Here is a 14,668-nt window from a genome sequence, read left to right as displayed (position 1 = left end):
ATCTGGTTTTTCTATGTGTTCAAGTGCTTCCAGCTGAGGGTCCGTGAAGGCCAGGTCCAGATGCAAGGGTAGGGGTCCCTGCCAGGGGACATCCAGGTAGCAAATTTCCCAGTAAGCTCTGAGGCAGGCTGTGATGAGAAGAAACCTGTGGGAAGAGGGGAATTGGTCCCAAATGGCTTCACTTTGCTTCTGCCCCTCTTTTCTTTTCTTTGCCAATCAGTTTGTGGTTTCTGTCCCCACAGAAGTTTCAGTCAGTTTAAGCAAAACAAAAGTAATTTGTGGAGGGGAGGGGAATAGGGTAGGACTGGTGGAGGGGGTTGCTGGGAAGGAACTCCCCTGGGAGAGGGACAGACCACAGTTCCCAGATATTTTAGGCCTTGTGAGGGAATAGGTTTCCCGAGGACCCTCCCAGGCCCCAGTGAGGACACTGAGGGCCACATAGGACAATGAAGTTCTGAGTGGTTGAGGCAAAGCAAGAACCCCACCCCTTCTGTACTTATTCCATCTCCCCCTCCAAGGACTGCATATGTTGTCATGGCTGGGACAGCAGGATGCCCTCCCTGGGACCTGCTTACTCAGGAGCCCTGGGACCAAGAGATAATAGGAAATACCAACTGTGAATCAAAGATAATAAAAACCTCTTTTTAGGCAAAAAAGAAAGTAAGAAGGAAAGAGGGAGAGAGAGAGAGAGAGAGAGAGAGAGAGAGAGAGAGAGAGAGAAGAAGAAGAAGAAAAGAAGAGAAGAGAGGAGAGGAGAGGAGAGGAGAGGAGAGGAGGGAAGAGGGGAGGGGAGGGAAGGGGGGGGAGGGGAGGGAAGGGAAGGGAAGGGAAGGGAAGGGAAGGGAAGGGAAGGGAAGGGAAGGGAAGGGAAGGGAAGGGAAGGGAGGGGAAGGGGAAGGGGAAGGGGAAGGGGAAGGGGAAGGGGAAGGGGAAGGGGAAGGGGAAGGGGAAGGGGAAGGGAAGGGAAGGGAAGGGAAGGGAAGGGAAGGGAAGGGAAGGGAAGGGAAGGAAAAAGAAAAGAAAGGAAGGAAGTGAATCCCCTAAATTCAATTTTTCATCTACTGTAGTGCAACCACTGCATATGCAGAAATCCATTAAGGTCTCTTTGAGTCACCCCTGTGGGTACTGAAAGATGTGGGAAATGGATATAAATGAACATGAACTTGTGGTTACTACTTTGCCACGAGTAATAAGTCCTTTGTGTCTGATCCAACAGTCTTGTTTCTTCTGTTGGCATCCAGGAAACAATAACATATCTATCTATACTAATAAGCTAACATATCTATCTATACTAATAAAAGGTAAATATGTTAAATAGACTGGACATCTTCCTGATGTTCTTCCAGACAAAGCCACAGCGGCTGTAAGGGCAGAGGCTCAGGTAGCCAGCAGCAGCAGTAAGGGCCCAGAATCAGGCAGCCGCTAGGGGCTGTGAGGGTGGAGGCTCAGGCAGCTGAGGAAGCTGGCAGTGGTGGCAGCAGCGGGGTGATGGGGGCAGCACCTTCCCCTAATCCGCCAGGTCACCTGCTGCAGAGGGAGGCCAGACTGGGGCTTAGGCAGGAGGCCAAGGCAGAGGCATTTAAAGGTGATCAGGCTGGCAGGGGGGCAAGCTAGGGGCAATCAGGCTGGCAGGGGGGCAAGTTAGGGACTATCAGGCTGGCAGGCAAAGGCAGTTAGGGGCAATCAGTCATGCAGACAGAGGGGTTAGGGGTGATCAGGCAGGCAGGCAGGTGAGCAGTTAGGAGCCAGCGGTCCCAGACTGGAGAGGGTGCAGGCCGGGCTGAGGGACCCCCCCCCCCCATGCATGAATTTTGTGCACCGGACCTCTAGTATTTATATATAAAAGCCCAGCGATTAAACGGCGGAATGACCAGAATGACCAGTAGCTATGATGCACACTGACCATCTCAATTACCTGATCAGGGCCTGCCAGCCAGCCTCCTGGTCCCTCCCCACAGCTGGCAGGCACTGATCACCCAATGGGGAACAGGGAACTGGGGATGGGTGACAGCGGACATGGGCAGTGCCAGGTCAAGGCAGATGCAGGTAGGGGGCAGGGGGCAGGGCCAGCTGCCGGCAGCTGGGGGAAGGAAGGCTCCAGCTGGCTAACCTCCTGGTCCCCCCATCTGGCCAGCAGGCCCCAATCGCCCAGTGGGGGATGGGGAACTGGGAGTGGGTGGCGGCGGACATGGACGGTACCAGGCCAAGGTAGTGCAAGTAGGGGGAGGGGCCAGCTGCCGGCAGCCAGGGAAGAAAAGCCCAGGCCAGCCCTGATTGCCAGCCAAGCCTAGGGACCCTACCCGTGCATGAATTTTGTGCATCAGGCCTCTAGTGAGCTTATAAATAAGTGAAATGCTAGGCCTGCACCCTTCTTGAAGACTTTACAGAAGATAATATATTCTTCCCTTTCTATTTTCATGTTTCCCAGGAATTACTGGAGGAAACTCTGAGACTGAGTTTCTGCCCATAAGGAAATGTGTAAGATTAGTTACTCTGATTTTTTATACCATTGAATTTGTGAAGTAAAGAAACAACCATTTCATTTTTCTCCTGCCAGTCCCACTCCTAACATATGTGTCTCATTTGACATTGGTCATACATTCTTGCTTCTCTGTTTCCAGGGAACTGAAGAAACTGTTGAAAAATCATAGTAAATATCTATTCCTTCTTCATCCTCTTCAAACACTCGTTCTCCCTATTTCTGGTATTGCATTTTCTGTATTTATTCCCTCTTCACATCTGTCCCATTCCCAGTATATGTCTCCCCCCTTATCTTGAGCCTTATTTATTTATTTATTTATTTATTTATTTATTTAGGTGACTTTGGAGCTCATATTTTCCTTGATTTTCTAAAACTTTTAAGATCTCATCTCCTGGTAGAGGGTCTGGGACAGCAGAGCTCAGGAGCTGGATGCTTACAGGGAGAGAGGAACATGCTGGTGCAATGTAAGGTGTTCAGAATCAGTCACCCTGAACCTGTGACTGTAGTGTCCAGTTTCTTTTCTTTTTTTTTTTTAATATATTTTATTGATTTTTACAGAGAGGAAGGGAGCGAGGGATAGAGAGTTAGAAACATCGATGAGAGAGAAACATCGATCAGCTGCCTCCTGCACACCCCCCACTGGGGATGTGCCTGCAACCAAGGTACATACCCTTGATCAGAATCGAACCCGGGACTCTTGAGTCCGCAGGCCGACGCTCTATCCACTGAGCCAAACCAGTCAGGGCTGTCCAGTTTCTTGAAACACTGGTTCAGGGTGAGTGCTATGAACACCAGTCTAGATGTTTCTGTGAAGGTACATTTTACATGTGATTAACATTTAAATCAGGAGACTTTGAGTAGATTAGATTACTATCTCTGATGTGGGTGGACCTCATCCAGTCAATCAAAGGCCTTAAAAAATTGAGATTCCTCCAAGAGGAAGGAATTCTACATTCAGACTGCCTTCAGACTTAACACTGAAATATCTACTCTGGATTTTACAAATACCTTCTGAAAGTTTCAGCTTGTGGTGAGATCTGAAATTTTCAGACTTGCCAGTTCTCACAATAGCCACAAAAACAATTCTCTGAAAAAACCTGACTAATGTAGGGGGTGATGGCTAAGGTGAATTTCTGTTTGAAGTAATGAAGAGATTCTAAATACACAACTCTATGTATAGAATGTAAAGCATTGAATTATACACTTTTAAAGGGTGAATTGTATGGTATGTGAATTAAATCTTAAATTGGTTAAAATACCTACCACTGCAAAATAAAAATATTTTAAGCATATTAATTAAAGATATGAAAATAACATCCAATAAAAATGGTTATAAGAGATGAAGGTTATTTATGTGATGAATAGAAATTGCATATGAAGCCTCAGCCATTATCTCTTCAAATACTTCTCCTACCTGATCTTTCTCTCTTCTCGCTCTCTCTCTCTCTCTTTCTCTCTCTCCCCATCTCCCCCCCCCCCTTTAGAGTTCTAATTACATATGCCTGTTAGAATTTTTTAAAAAGTGTTCCACATCTCCAGGTGTTCTGTTTTATTTAGTTGGGTATTTTTTTTCATTCATTTTCCTCCTTGCACTTCTATTGACTGATCAGTATTCCTTTACACTGCTGTGTCCAGTCTACCACAAGCCTGTGAAAAGAATTCTTTATCTTGGATATTATAGTTTTTTATGTCTAGCCTTGTTGTCTCCATCACTGCTCCAGAAAATCTCTGTCAGAGACACTGAGAGCATCATGTGTTACACTCTCTGTCCACCTTGATTGCACAGGCAGCAGCACAATCCAGGCACTCTAGCTGCCCACCAAGGCCGTTCCAGTACATCCCAAGTCCCAGACCCACACTAGCACTGTGGCTTGCCTTCAAAACTCTCCATAACCCATGCCCTCTTCAGGCACAACTGAGCACCCCAGAAAAAGAACTAAATGAAATGGAGACAAGCAGTGTAGATAAAGAGTTAAAAATATTGGTTATAAGCCCTGGCCAGGTGGCTCGGTTGGTTGGAGTGTCATCCCATACACCAAAACTGAAACTATGTAAAGCAAAACCATGGCTAAGGGGGACTAATGTAGTTCTTATTTATTGCAAACTAAATATGTGATAGGCACTATTTATTTTTACAATGGGGAAAAGACAATCTCTTCACTAAATGGTGTTGGGAAAGCTTTTGTGCAGTGAAGAAAACCATCAACAAGACCAAAAGGCAACCTAGTGAATAAGAAAACATATTTGCAAATGATATCTATACTAATAAAAGAGTAATATGCTAATTAGACCAGGAGACCTTCAGGAGACCTTCCGAACATCCTTCTGGACAAAGCCGGGGGCGTGACCAGCCTGCAAACGGCCCTCAGCCCCTCACCCAGGCCGGCCACACCCCCCAGTGGGGCCCCCCACCCTGATCTGGGACCCCCTTTAGGGCAGACCAGCCGGCCCCCACCTGTGCACCAGGCCTCTATCTATACTAATAAAAGGGTAATATGCTAATTAGACCAGACGTCCTTCTAGACAAAGCCATGGTGGCGGGGCCAAGGCAGAGGCAGTTAGGGGTGATCAGTCTGACAGGGGAGAACAGTTAGGGGGATCAGGGTGGCAGGGGAGAGCAGTTAGGGGGATCAGGCTGGCAGGGGAGAGCAGTTAGGGGGATCAGACCAGAAGGGGAGAGAAGTTAGGGGGATCAGGCTGGCAGGGGAAAGCAGTTAGAGGGATCAGGCCGGCAGGCAGGTGAGTGGTTAGGAGCCAGCGGTCCCGGATTGTGAGAGTGATGTCCAACTGCCAGTTTAGGCCCGATCCCATGAGGGGTCCTGAATTAGAGAGGGTGCAGGCCGGGCTGAGGGACACCCCCCCACCCGTGCATGAATTTCATGCACCAGGCCTCTAGTATCCAATAATGGTTAAAATCCAAAATACATAAAGTACTCATAGACTCAACTTCAAAAAATAAACAATCTTCCCAGCTGGTGTAGCTCAGTGGTTGACTGTCAACTTATGAACCAGGAGGTCAAAGTTCCATTCCAGGTCAGTGCACATCTTGGGTTTTGGGCTGAATCCCCAGTGGGGGTTATGCAGGAGGCTGCCGATCAATGATTCTCTCTTATCATAGATGTTTACATCTCTCTTTCCCTCTCAAAATCAATAAAAAAATATATTAAAAAAAAAAACACAATCTAATTTTAAAATGGGCAGAGGACCTACATAGACATTTCTCCAAAGAAGACATATAGGTGGCCAACAGACATTTAAAAAATGCTCAACCTCACTAATAATCAGGGAAATGTAAATCAAAACCACAATGAGGCATCACCTTACTCCTTATCAAATGCTCTTATCAAAAAGGCAACAAATGGTAAGTGTTGGCAAGGATAGGAGAAAAATAACCTTCATGGACTGTTGGTAGAATTGTAAACTGGTACAGCCACTATAGAAAACAGTATGGAGATTCCTAAAATATTAAAAATAGAAATACTATACCATCCATCAATTCCATTTCTGGGTATTTATTTAAAGAAAACAAAACAGTAACTCAAGGCGGAAGTGGAGAACGAAGGCGCACCTGATTGAGGTGGTGCCATGCAGCAAGGACCAGTGAGATGCAGAGTTTGAGCCAGAAGGCCTGACAAGACACTTTATATACCTAAAGTCTGAAGGGGTATAGTACTCCTCAAGACAGGGGATGAGGAAAAAGCTTTGGTTCAGCTAATTCTGTGGTAGAAGAACAACAAAAAATTGTCTCTCCCAAAAGGAGATCTTTAGAGAAAAACCTAAGACTCAAAGACTAAGTATTTATCCTGATAAAAAGGAGCACAATCATAGGGAAGGAAAGAAATCTTCAACAAAATTAAGAAAAGACATTTGCCTTCAAGAAAACAATGAGGTTAGGGTTTGTACTAAGAGAGGAGCCACAGAATCCAAAGAAATACTATTCCAAGGACATCAGCAAGGAGTCCTAAATTCTAGGACTGTACCTAGTATACCTTTACAAAGACATTTTAAACCAAAGAAGGTGGAGTGGTTGGAGGTTGAAACCACAAATGTGACAGGACATGAGAGCTTGCCTCTATCTCAGTCTTGTTCAGAAATAGGTGAGGCTCCAGTTTTAAACAAACTATTTCAAAATGTGAAATTCTGTGATTTTAGTAGGCTCAAACTAAGTGGGGAAACATTTGAAAACAGAGATTTAGAAAGCAGAATTGAAACAAATGCCAAGGTTGTAGAGATACAATATCAGTTTCTGGGAGTTTTAAGTTCTGTTTTGAGACCTGAGAGTACAAGTGGACCAGTAAAACTAAGCTCTGATTCTGGAATTGTGCAACAAGGCATGCAAACAAGGTGGAATGTTGAAGCTCAGCAGTGGAGACATCACCACTGTTTCTGTTCCTGGAAGTCCAGATGGTGTCACTGATCAACCTTGTGTAGACTTTAAAGTTGAGAATGTTGGTGACATAGACAATAGTATAAATTTTATCTTGGGTCTTAAAGGTATAGATTCCATTCCTGAGACAACGGGTCACATCTCTCATAAAATTACTTCAGTCAACAAATTAGAGAGCACAGATGGCATTTTTGATCCAACGATGATTAGAGTGTGTGATGAGAATGACAACACTGCTGATGAGTTATGCATAAAGTATGAGCCTTCTGATACAGCTGATCTTGCTCATGAAACAGATACAGGTAATGGGTTTAAGAGTGTAGGTGACATTACAAATAAGGCATGTATGATGGACATTACAGATACCATGTCTGATCAAATAATTGTAGCTTTGTGTCATTGCAGTTAGAATAGCTGGTAGAAGCCTATAGCAACACAAGTAGTTTCTCAGAATATTTAGAAATGAGTACAGATACAACCCCTTTTCATATAGCTAGAGGTGGGAATGACACTGAAAATTTCAGCAACCTCACTGCTTGCTCAGATATTTATGCTGAGAGTATTTCATGTAGTTTCACAGTGTCAACAGGAAAGTTGACAGAGAGCCTCTGTCAGATTGTGCTTCATCCTTGCCTATAAAGAAGATTGCTGGTATTAATTGTAACATCTCTTTGGACTTTGAACTAAGTATCTTAAATGGTACAAAAATACTTTCAGATAGTGCCTTGAACAATGATCTAGCTTGTACTAGTGATATAACAGATGCATTGCATGAACTGAAAACTGAAGAGTTCAAAACAATAGAGGAAGATGACTCAGAAAATATAGAATTTAGTATATCCTTTCCTGATGTAGAACCAGTTTCTATAAAGACGTCTATGGAACCGTAAAGGACTGAAACTTCTCACATAGAGGAAAGTACAGCTACTGAGGAGAGCTGGGAGTCCATGTTTAATGATGATGGTGACTGCCTGGATCCACGTCTTCTACAAGCGTTATCAGGGAATATGAAGAATACAAAAAGCATCCAGGAATCTAGATTTGATTACTACAACAGTGAAGTTCCTGATATTGTCCTCAGTGATTGTGAACTCCCACGTCATTGAAATTTATGACTTCCCTCAAGAAATTCGTACTGAAAACCTCCTATGGGTTTTCTGCAGTTATCAGAAGAAAGGATTTGATATTAAATGGGTGGATGACACACATGCCCTAGGAGTATTCTCCAGTCCAATTACAGCTCATGATGCTCAGGGTAGTAAACATACCATGTTGAAGATCCAGCCCTTGTCACAGGCCATAAGAGCAGCCAAGGCCAAAGCTAGAGCTTATGCTGAGTTCCTCCAGCCAGCAAAGGAGCATCCTGAGACTTCTGCAGCCCTAGCTAGAAGGCTAGTCATTAATGCCCTTGGGGTTCAAAGTAAGCAGAGCAAAACTGAATGGGAAGCAGAGCTCAAGAAACTGCAAGAAGCCCAAGAAAGAAAACGGTTGGAAGCCAAGCAACAAGAAGACATATGGGAAGGCAGAGACCAATCTTCAGTTTGAACATCAGTCAATGGAAAGTGAACTCAGAAAATATTTCCATAGTCTTCAGATAAGAAGATCCTTCCAGAGCTCTGTGTACATGCAAATGTGCATGTTAATGAAAGAAAGGGATAAAGTGATCAAGACAAGGACTGACTGGTGTAGAAAGAAGACAGACTCCTGTCTCTTCATTCCTAAATGCAGTTCTTTGGAATAACCTTATTGTGTTGGGGTTAGAAGGGAGCCATCAGCTAGTAAGAAACTTGGAAAATATGACTTCCAGGAGTCCTCTGGACAAGGAAAGTCATGTTAGCATGGGTCACACTTCCAGGATATTTTAAGCAAATATGAAACAGAGGATCCAAACCTGTGATGATGGGAGATTTAGGCCGTGCAAAACCAGGGTGTTCTTTAGTACCTCACAAAGCTGAGAACAGTAATATTGAAGGGGAAGGGAGGGAGCAGTACCTGGTATACTTGGGATTCACAGAATCTACACTGCCAGTTCCAGAACTCCCAAATTGGTGAACTACAGCAGATGAGGGTATTTGGACTCCAGAGTTTGTACTGAGAAGCTGTGTGCCTGGGGCTTCTCCAGCTGCACAGCAGTCAGGGACATGTCAGCTTCATTCCTCATAGGAAGCCAGTCTTGGGAGCTGTATGCTAGTTCCAGCTTGAGTAGTCTATCATGTTGTAAGAGGGAGACATTAAAGTCCATTTTATGACCTAAAAAACAACAGTAACTCAAAAAGATATGTGCACCCTATGCTAATTGCAGCATTGTTTACAATATCCAAAACATGGAAGCAATTGGATGTGTATCAATAGATGAATCAATAAAGAAGATGGTGTGTGTGTGTGATGGAATGTTACTCAGCCATAAAAAGAAATGAAATCTTGCCACTTGCAACAACGTGAAAGGACTTTAGAGAGTATTGTGTTAAGTGAAATAAATTGGACAAAGAAAGACAAATACCTCAAAGCAAAACAAATTAATGAAATGAAACAAAAAGAAAACCCTCTTAGATAAAGTGAACAAACTTATGGTTGCCAGAGGGGAGTAGTGTGGGAGGATAGGATAGAAAAAGGACAGGGGATTAAAAAGTAAAAACTTCCAGGTACCCTGCCCCATCCTGTTGCTGTTGTGTTACCATCAGCTGCTGCCCCTGGACCCCACCATGGAAAAGACAACAGAAGACCCCACCACATCAGCTGTATTGCTGGAAAATTGTCATTTATCTCAGGTCATCTTTAACAGTGTGGAGAAGTTCTATGTTCCTGGAGGGGGTGTCACATGCTATCACATCCTCACTCAGTATTTTATTTCCTGTAAAAAGGATTAGATTGGAATCTTTAGAACTGATGGAAAACAACCCATGATTATTACACCTTCATGTGGATTACTTTGCCTGTTAACCTAAACAGCAAATCAATGAAACAGCAGGAATTCCAATTCAAGTTTACCTGCTCAAGGATGATAAGTATTGCCAGTTCTGCTTTGTGGATCAGGATGGTGTTGTTCGGGCAGCAAGTATCCCATTCTAGTTCTGTCCAGAAAATGTGGTGGACATCCTAGTTGTTACCACTCAGGGTGAGGTGGAAGAGATTGAGCAGCACAACAATGAGCTTTGAAAAGAAAACCATGAGCTGAAGGACAGCTGTGTCAACCTCCAGAAGCAGAACTCAGGCATGCAGGCTGAGCTCCAGAAGAGGCAGGAAGATCTAGAAACCTTAAAGAGCATCAACAAGAAGTTGGAACAGAAAGTTAAAGAACAGAAGGACAGTTGGGAACCAAAGCTGCTTTCAATTGAAAGAACAAAACCAGAAGATGTCCTCAGAAGATGAAGATAGGGGAGTAAGAGAGAGTCAGCTTCAGGCCCAGATGTCAACTCAAGAGAAAGAAATGGAGAAGCTTCTTCAGGGAAATCAAGATAAGACAGAGCAGTTGGAGTATCTGTAAACGGCCAGCTCTTTCTCAGTTTAACTGAGCCGAGGGAGCACCAGAAGTAGCTCAAGCAGACAGTGTAGTAGCTGAAGCAGAAAGAAACTACTGTGACAAAGAAACAGCAGGAGCTAAGGGACCAAACTTTGACCTGTCAGGAAGACTAAAAGACCAGTATCACATGATCTCACTCACATGTGGAACCCAATGAACAAAATAAACTGATGAACAAAATAAATCCAGAGACATAGAAGCATGGAACAGACAGACTGTGGAACCTCAAAGGGAGGGTGGGGAAGGTTGATGAGATCAACCAAAGAACTTGTATGCACATATACATAACCCATGGACACAGACTATAACATGATGAAGGCCTGGGCAGGGGGAAGGGGGGTACGGGGCGGGGGCGGTCAGGGGCTAGAAGAGGTCAGTGGGGAAAAAGGGGGTTATATGTAATACAACAATAAAGATTTTTTTAAAGACTGAGTGAGAACAAGATTATATATAATGAGAAAAAGATGTAATGTTCTGGAGAGAAAGAGAGGAAGGAAAGAGAAAATGATCTTTTGAAGAGATAGAGCATCAGTTTTATGAGTTACAAGAGTCAGGACTTTGACTCTTTGCCATGTAAGTACCTACTTCAGATCAAGGAGGTGCAGGACAAAACCAGGACTTGTCTAGGAAACTCATATTCTGGCATCGCCGAAAATTCTTTCCCCAGCCTGTTCTCCATCAAGAAATGCCTCACCTGCAATTTAGACTTTGCTGACTACATTTTTATTGTACCTTAGAGCAGGGGTACATTCAGACCCTGTATATGAAATGTCTGATTTGTCATAAGAGCTTCTCAGCAAAACAAAAACAAATCTTTGAAGAATTCTGCCACAATCTGCAAGTGTCCCAGCCTCTTGGATCTCTGCTGTATATAGATTTTATAAAGTAAAACCTATAGCTTCTACTATTAGTTATGACCCTGCCTAACCTGAAATTATTAGGAATTTACTCAGTCCTACTGCCTTAAAGGTAGAATCATGTCAATAATCTAAAGGATAGTGTTAAGGATTGTTACTTCTATCCTTGTGGGTTACTACCTCTTATATCATGTAACACTAGCTGTGTCAGGTTGTCACCTATGATCCCGTTATTCTTTTTTAAAAATTCTTTATTGTTTAAAGTATTACATAAGTCTCCTTTTTCCCCCATTGACCTCCCTCTGGTCGCACCCATCCCTCAGCATATGCCCTCACCCCCCTACTGTCAGTGTCCATTGGTTATACTCACATGCATGCATACAAGTCCTTTGGTTGATCTCTTACCCCTCACCCCCTACCTTCCCTCATAGGTTGGACAGTCTGTTTGATGCTTCTATGACTCTGGTTCTATTTTTGTTCATCAGTTTATGTTATTCATTATATTCCACAAATGAGTGAGATTGTGTGATATTTATCTTTCTCTGACTGGCTTATTTCGCTTAGCATAATGTTCTCTAATTCCATCCATTCTGTTGCAAATAGTAAGAATTCCTTCTTTTTTACAGCAGCGTAGCATTCCATTGTGTAGATATGCTACAGTTTTCTAATCCACTCATCTGCTGATGGGCACTTAGGCTGTTTCCAAATCTTAGCTATTGTAAATTGTGCTGCTATGAACACAGGGGTACATATATCCTTTCTGACTGGTGTTTTTGTTTTCTTGGGATATATTCCTAGAAGTGGGATTACTAGGTCAAATGGGAGTTCCATTTTTAATTTTTTTGAGGAAAGTCCATACTGTTCTCCACAGTGGCTGCACCAGTCTGCATTCCCACCAGCAGTGCAAGAGGATTTCTTTTTCTTGGCATCTTTATCAGCACTTGTCATTTGTTGATTTGTTGATGATAGTCATTCTGACAGGTGTGAGATGGTACCTCATTGTTGTTTGATTTGCATCTCTCGGATGATTAGTGACTTAGAGCATGTTTTCATATGTCTCTTGGCCTTCTGTATGTCCTCTTTCAAAAAGTGCCTATTTAGATCCTTTTCCCATTGTTTGATTGGATTGTTTAACTTCCTTTTGTTAAGTTGTATGATTTCCCTATAAATTTCGGATATTAAACCCTTATCAGAGATAACATTGGCAAATATGTTCTCCCATTCAGTGGGTTTTCTTGTTGTTTTGTTGATGGTTTGTTTGTGGTTTTTTTCTGTGCAGAAGCTTTTCATTTTGATGTAGTCCCATTTATTTATTTTATTCTTAGTTTCCATTGCCCTAGGAGCCATATAGGTAAAGATATTGCTACAATAAATGCCTGCTATTTTGGTGCCTATGGATTCTTCTAAGCTATTTATGGTTTTCTACATATTTAAAATTATAATTAAATATTTATTTAATTAATTAACAGCCTAGGTGCCCATCAGCAGAAAACTATGGTACATCTACACAATGGAATACTATGCTGCCATAAAAAAGAAGGAATTACTACCATTTGTAGGCACCTGGATGGAATTAGAGAACATTATGCTAAGTGAAATAAGCCAGTCAATGAAAGAAAAATACCACATGATCTCACTCATTTGGGGATAATGAAAAACATTATAAACTGATGAACCAAATAAACATAATTAAGTATCTTTATTTAATTAATTTCTGCTGATGGGCACCTAGGCTGTTTCCAAATCTTAGCTATTGTAAATTGTGCTGCTATGAACATAGGGGTGCATATATCCTTTCTGATTGGTGTTTCTGGTTTCTTAGGATATATTCCTAGGAGTGGGATTACTGGGTCAAATGGGAGTTCCATTTTCAGTTTTGAGGAAACTCCATACTGTTCTCCACAGTGGCTGCACCAGTCTGCATTCCCACCAGCAGTGCACGAGGGTTCCTTTTTCTCCGCATCCTCGCCAACACTTGTCGTTTGTTGATTTGTTGATGATAGCCATTCTGATAGGTGTGAGATGGTATCGCATTGTCATTTTGATTTGCATCTCTCGGATAATTAGTGACTTTGAGCAAGTTTTCATGTGTCTCTTGGCCTTCCTTCTGTCTTCTTTCGAAAATATTCTATTTAGGTCCTTTGCCCATTTTTTTATTGGATCATTTATCTTCCTTTTATTAAGTTGTATAAGCTGCCTGTAGATGTTGGAAATTAAACCTTTATCAGTGATACCATTTGCAAATATGTTCTCCCATACAGTGGGGTTTCTTGTTGTTTTGTTGATGGTTTCTTTTGCTGTGCAAAAGCTTTTTATTTTGATGTAGTCCCATTTGTTTATTTTCTCTTTGGCTTCCATTGCCCTAGGGGCAGTATCACTGAAAAAGTTCTTTTGGCATATGTCTGAGATTTTGCTGCCTGTGGATTCCTCTAGTATTTTTATGGTTTCCCGTCTTATATTTAAGTCCTGTATCCATTTTGAGTTTATTTTTGTGTATGGTGTAAGTTGGTGATCTAGTTTCATTTTTTTGCATGTATCTGTCCAATTTTCCCAACACCATTTATTGAAGAGACTGTCTTGACTCCATTGTATGCTCATGCCTCCTTTGTCAAATATTAATTGCGCATATTGGTTTGGGTCGATATCTGGATTCTCTATTCTATTCCATTGATCTATATGTCTGTTCTTGTGCCAGTACCAGGCTGTTTTGAGGACAGTGGCTTTGTAATACAGCTTGAAATCTGGTATTGAGATCCCTCCTCCTTTATTCTTCTTTCTCAGGATTGCTGTGGCTATTTGGGGTCTTTTTTTATTCCAGATGAATTTTTGGAGAGTTCTTTCTAGGTCTGTGAAATATGCTGTTGGTATTTTAATGGGGAGTGCATTGAATCTATAGATTGCTTTGGGTAGTATGGACATTTTGATGATGTTGATTCTACCAATCCATGAACATGGTATGTTCTTCCATCTGTTTACATCTTCCTCTATCTCTTTTTTCAGTGTCCTGTAGTTTTCCGCATATAGGTCTTTTACCTCCTTGGTTAGGTTTATTCCTAAGTATCTTAATTTTTTTGGTGCGATGGAAAATGGGATTGCTTTTTTAGTCTCTCTTTCTGTAAGTTCACTGTTGGTGTATAGAAATGCCATAGATTTCTTGGCATTAATTTTGTATCCTGCTACATTGCCGAATTCATTTATTAAGTCTGTTAGTTTTTTGATGGAGTCTTTCGGGTTTTTTATGTACAATATCATGTCATCTGCGAATAAGGACAGCTTTACTTCTTCTTTTCCAGTTTGGATGCCTTTTATTTCTTCTTCTTGTCTAATTGCAATGGCTAATACTTCCAGTACTATGTCAAACAGGAGTGGTGAGAGTGGGCATCCTTGTCTTGTTCCTGTTCTTAGGGGAAATGGTTTTAGTT

The 14,668-nt window shown here is 42.3% G+C and overlaps 2 pseudogenes across 2 annotated transcripts; both read left to right on the top strand.

Annotated features, from left to right (window-relative positions):
• Nucleotides 1-6,067: 6,067 nt before the first annotated feature.
• LOC308257682 (coiled-coil domain-containing protein R3HCC1L-like) lies at nt 6,068-8,414 on the top strand (annotated as a pseudogene). The gene has a single exon. The product of its transcript is annotated as a coiled-coil domain-containing protein R3HCC1L-like (transcript).
• Nucleotides 8,415-9,571: 1,157 nt separating this feature from the next.
• Nucleotides 9,572-10,546, top strand: LOC308233630 (calcium-binding and coiled-coil domain-containing protein 2-like; annotated as a pseudogene). Its single transcript has one exon. The product of its transcript is annotated as a calcium-binding and coiled-coil domain-containing protein 2-like (transcript).
• Nucleotides 10,547-14,668: the final 4,122 nt, after the last annotated feature.

This window comes from Plecotus auritus, assembly GCF_963455305.1.
Source record: "Plecotus auritus genome assembly, chromosome: 9".
NCBI lineage: Eukaryota > Metazoa > Chordata > Mammalia > Chiroptera > Vespertilionidae > Plecotus > Plecotus auritus.
This window is presented reverse-complemented; position numbering and strand designations above follow the sequence as displayed.